This window comes from Pinus tabuliformis, chromosome 9, assembly GCF_031772625.1.
Source record: "Pinus tabuliformis cultivar Carrire ecotype Pingquan chromosome 9, CPIR1, whole genome shotgun sequence".
Lineage (NCBI taxonomy): Eukaryota > Viridiplantae > Streptophyta > Pinopsida > Pinales > Pinaceae > Pinus > Pinus tabuliformis.
This window is the reverse complement of record NC_142307.1, coordinates 646,744,973-646,750,932: the sequence shown is the minus strand read 5'-3', so window position 1 is coordinate 646,750,932 and position 5,960 is coordinate 646,744,973.

Below are 5,960 nucleotides of genomic sequence, written 5' to 3'. Positions count from 1 at the left end.
CACAACTATAAAGATGGAAGTGTTGTTTCTCCCAGCCTTCCACAACCTACAAGGGTTACACCACAACAATTGGAAGAAAAAAGAGAAAAAGGGCTTTGTTACAATTGTGATAGCAAATGAACTAAAGGTCATAGGTGTGCTGAGAAGAAATTATTTTACATAGAATATGAAGAGGAGGAAGAAAAGGATCAAGAAACATCAAAAGAAGAGGATATATGCCAGGACACCACCCTAGAGAAAGAAAAAATGAATCAGACCATATCTTGTAAAGCATTGGCAAGAATTACCACTCCTCAAACTCTCAAGATAGAAGGACATATCAAGAAGAAAAAGGTGCAAGAAGTGAAAGATCACATCGAGAAAGAAGAAATGAATCCAACCATATCTTGTAATTCAATGGATGAAATTACCACTCCTCAAACTATCAAGATAGAAGGACACATCAAGAAGAAAAATGTTCAAGAAGTGAAAGATCACATCGAGCATCAAGAAATGAATCCGACCATATCTTGTAAAGGACTGGAAGAAATTACCACTCCTCAAAAGATAGAAGGACATATCAAGAAGAAAAAGGTTCAAGCAGAGAAAGATCATATCGAGCATCAACAACAAGTTCTCCAACTTTTAAAGGATAACGCCACTTCGGTGCAAAATCAAATGAAACAACAGGTAGATCAACATCGTAGTGAAAAATGTTTTGATGTAGGTGATTGGGTATTTTTACTACTACATCTCAAGCAAGCTATTTATGAGAAGGAAATGTTGGCAATACTACATGCACTTAAAAAATGGCGACCTTACCGAATGGGAAGACGCTTCAAGGATGAGGATGTGGAAGCATTTTTTTGTGCTATTTATATTATCCAACCAAATTGGATAAACGAAGCAAGGGATGAATGGAAGAAGAACGAAGAAGTATGGCCACTTATTCAAAAGTTGCAAAAGATCCCAATTCAAGCAATAGTGCCAGAAATTGAAGAGGAAGGAAAAATCATATTGGAACCTGGAGCAGTCACAGAAACAAGAACCCGACAGCTACGAAATTGATCAATTTCAGAGTATCTCATCAAGCGGAAGAACTTACCCGCTAAATATTCCACATGGGAGGACAAGAATTTTATATAGAAGCATCAAGAACTACTCAAGCGTTGAGGACAACACTTTTTGAAGGAGAGGGGCATGTTAGGCCCCTATACTACTAGTGTAACCCCTTATTGTTATTAGTATAACCCACTTATTATATTGATGTACCCATGTAGTGCCCATATTGTTAATATTGTGCCCCATAGAAGCCCACTATTGTTATTATTATGCCCTTACATTATTATTGTTATGTCGGCTCTGATTATGTTATAACCCCTTAGACTCCTATATATAGAAAGGAGGTCTTTTCATTTGTATCATCCAAGAATTGTTCATTTATGTAATGTAAAGGAGGTTGCCCCCTCGAAGAGGCTGAATTCTAAGGCGTTGATCTTTCTTTTCTATCTTTTCTTGAGCTGGTTTCATAACAGGGTCTCTCCGTTGGTAGTTGTTCCCAATAAAAACAGGAAGTGGCGCATCTGTGTGGATTATAGGGAATTAAACAAAGCCACGCAGAAACTTCACTTCCCTCTTCCATTTATTGATCAAGTCCTTGATACACTGGCAGGAAAATAGTTCTTTTCCTTTCTTGATGGCTTCAACGGTTATAATTAGATCCAAATCGCCCCTAAAGACCAAGACAAAACCACCTTTACCTTCCCGTGGGGTATGTTTGCTTGCAGAGTGTTACCTTTTGGTTTATGTAATGCCCCAGCTACATTTCAGAGGGCAATACTTAGTATTTTTGCTGATCTGATAAATGAGGGAATTGAAGTTTACATGGATGACTTCACCCCGTATGGGGATGAATTTGACCAAGCGCTATAGACATTAGAGAAGGTTTTGGAATGATGCATCGCCACTAGGTTGTGTTTAAGTAACATAAAGTGTCACATGATGATGACAGAAGGCATAATCCTAGGACACTACATTTCTGCGGCTGGGATACAGGTAGATCCAGCGAAGATAGAGGTAAGTCTCCTACTACCTACACCTTATACTCAAACAGAGGTATGTAGCTTCCTCGAATATGCAGGTTACTATTGCAGGTTCATAAAGAATTTTCACAAATTGTTGCGCCTTTGTATGCTTTAACGAGAAATGTTGAATTTAAATGGTCTGATAAATGTGACACTAATTTTATAGATCTAAAGAAATTAGTTTCGACAACACCAGCATTGCGTGGACCCAACTGGGAGATACCCTTTCATATCTCTACGGATGTGTTAGATGCAGAAATAGGCATTGTCCTCGGCCAAGAGGAGGACAAAAAGCCTTATGCTATTTACTATATCAGCAAAAATCTTACTGTTGTTGAACTTAATTATACAGTAACAGAAAAAGAATTTTTAACTGTCATTTATGCCATAAATAAATTTAGACATTATATAATTGGCTATCAATTTTTTTGTATACTGATCATTCTACCATTAGATACTTAGCTAGAAAACCAATTAGCAAACTATCTGGCGGTAGGAAAGCTGCCCAGACGCTTGACAGCAAGGGAAAGGAAACAGATTGTCCAGCGCAGCGCCCGATTTTCTTGGATTGGTGGATACCTTTTTCATACAAGGTCTGATATGTGCATACGCAGATACATTCGTGAAGATGAAATCTACGAAATCCTAAAGGCCTGCCATGACGAGCCTTGTGAAGGACACTTCGCAGATCATAGAACTAGGCACAAGGCACTACAGATGGGCTATTATTGGCCCACCATTTTTAAATATGCTAAGAAATATGTCCAAGCTTGTGATAGCTGCCAAAGGATGGGTTGTCCTAGTCAATCTGACAAAATGACGTTGTATCCCCAATTGGTAATAGAACCTTTCGAATGATGGCCATTGGATTTTGTTGGCCCATTTCATCCTATATCAAACAAAAATGTCTACATACTAGTTGCTACAGACTATGTAACAAAGTGGGTAGAAATAGTAGCTTTGCCAAGAGCTACGGAAGAAGTTGTAATTAATTACCCTTTCGAGTTATTTGTGCGGTATGGTTTACCTAGGAAAGTGATAACGGATGGTGATCCAGGTGGATGTTGGTGGCCACCCACCTATCCCAATTGGACCCCCACAACTGTCTCTTTCAGTCTTTTTAGTTTCCTAAATTGTAGCACAGTTTACTATTTTTAGCAGTTTTTCGGGTCCTGAACTTCCGGAGCCGTTTTGAGGCCCTAAACGACGTTTTTTTGGGATTCTGGGGCAACATGGGTCCATGGACCGATGTTGCCTCCCAAAGTGGTAGTACTCGGATAGATCTTTCTAACGAGCTATCGTACGCGTCAAACGGAGATCGTATGCCAAAGTTACGACCCCGGGAAATTGATGTACCAATTTACCCAAACGGGGCCCACAATTTGGCATTTCATCTTCTAGGGTTAGGTTTCGGGATGTGAAGGGTTTTCCATTGTTTCTCAACAATAAATAGGCCTTCGAGCCTCATTGTAAAACAGTTCGGAACAGTTCAGAGGCATGTAGCCGCCACATCTCTTCTCAGAGATAAGCTACCATTGCCCTAGCTGGTTTCTTTCCATTTCTGTTTGTAAGCATATTTCAGTATTTTACAGTAATGAAATGAAGTATTATTTCCACTGCATCTTTGTGTATATGGTTATCGCATCTCTGTATTTATGGTTATCTCTGTAATCTATTGCGTTCCTGTTTAAATCCGGATCAGATGGAGGGAGCAATTTATAGGACATAAGATTATAGCCACTCTACGGAACCACCACATCACACATAGAGTCACTTCCCCATATCACCCATAGGCGAATGGGCAAGTTGAAAGCACTAATAAGGTCATCAAAGCAATTTTTACCAAGACAGTTTCGACACATCGGCGGGACTGGGCTACTAGACTGCCAGAGGCCTTGTGGGCCTATTGCACAACTTGGCGAAATACTATTGGATATTCTCTATACCAACTTGTATTTGGCAAAGAACCCATATTTCCTATTGAATTTGAAATAAAGACTCTCAGAACAACCCAGGAAGTGGGACTAGATCTGATGAAGGCCCAAACTAAACGACTTCAACAAATAAATGAATTGGATGAAGCTCGACTACTTTCTCTACAACGCATCGCAATTATTCAACAGCAAAGGGCTAAGTGGCACGACAATCTTATTAAAAAGAAGACGTTTCAGAAAGGAGACTGGGCGCTCCTCTATGATTCCAGATTTCAAGACTTTTCGAGTAAGTTACAGACAAGGTGGCTTGGCCCATATGAAATTCAAGAGGTGCACAACAATGGCACTCTCACTCTGACCACCATTGATGAGTATGTCCATTCTTTATGGGTGAATGGACATCGGGTACGTCTTTATCATAAACCACTCACCAAAGAGTATTTTTTCCAATAGGTACGTGATGATCCCACTATGCAAATTTTAGCTACAGGGAGTAATGACCTGGTAGATTTACTTTCATGAAAACTTATCTCTCTTCAGTTGTAAATAGTGTATATGTTTTTTCTTACAGTTGGTTGTAATTTATTTTAGATAGGCATCACTGTGTAAATATGGGGATTTCTCTTGTGTTTTGTTGTGTTTAATAATTGTTGTTCAATCAATTGAACAACTATTGTTCAGTCAATTGAACAACTGTTGCTCAGTAGAGCGAACAACTCTAATTTATTTTTGGTGTGTTTGTTGTTCAATCAATTGAACAGTTGTTGTTCGGTAGAACGAACAACTTTGATTTCTTTTGGTGTGTTTTTTGTTCAATCAATTGAAGAGTTGTTGTTCAGTCAATTGAACAGTTGTTGTTTAGTAGAACGAACAACTCTGGTTTATTTTTGGTGTGTTTGATGTTTAATCAATTGAACAGTTGTTGTTCAATCAATTGAACAACTGTTGTTCGGTAGAATGAACAACTCTGATTTCTTTTGGTGTGTTTTTTGTTCATTCAATTGAATAGTTGTTGTTCGGAAAAACAAACAGCTCTAATTTCTTTTTGGTGTGTTCGTTTTTTAATCAATTGAACAACTGTTGTTCAGTCAATTGAACAGTTGTCGTTCGGTATAACGAACAGCTCTGATTTCTTTTGGTGTGTTTGTTGTTCAATCAATTGAGCAGCTGATGTTCAATCAATTGAACAATTGTAGCTGTGATTTCTTTTTCTTGTGATTAATAATTGTTGCTCCAATAACCACACAATTGTCGTTCAATTCTGATGAAGCATCCATTTTTCTCTCCCATGATTTCCTATCAAAACCATCTTTTTGGATTTGGAATTTGTACCCAAGATAAAGGAAAAACAGTAATATTAATACCATTATGACTTGTAAAACCTTTGATGGCTATCTTTATTTCGAAATTGACCTGGTTCATCTATATAATGACTGGCTAATATCTTCTCTTTGGACATATCATAAAATGATTCACTATCTTAATACCATGCTGGTTTATATTTCACACTTTCAATTGATAATTCCCTTTGGTATGATGATATAGCGGTAAAATCATAACATTCATTAGCATTTTTTTTACTTCTCACGCCATCTTTAACTCTTAAGGAGTAAATGAGCCTCCCTCCCTTTACAACAAAAATATCGAAATAGAATACAAATATTCTTAAAGAGGATATGGGATCTCATTACGAGCCAACCTACCATGATCAAAAGGATGTAACAAGTGACATTCCATTATGGCCACCACACCAAGGTTATGGCCTTCTAGATAGTTAAAACTGTCATAAGGACAGGAGGTCTCATCACGAGTTGGCCTAATCACTTTGTTATATCCTAGTGAATGGAATTATGATTATCTGGTTACCATGCCATCATAGCAGTCTCTTTATAGCAATAATTAAAATAAAAAACCATCTAAATACTAAATGGAGGATTCTGGCTCATTTTTGGGTTAAAAAGAA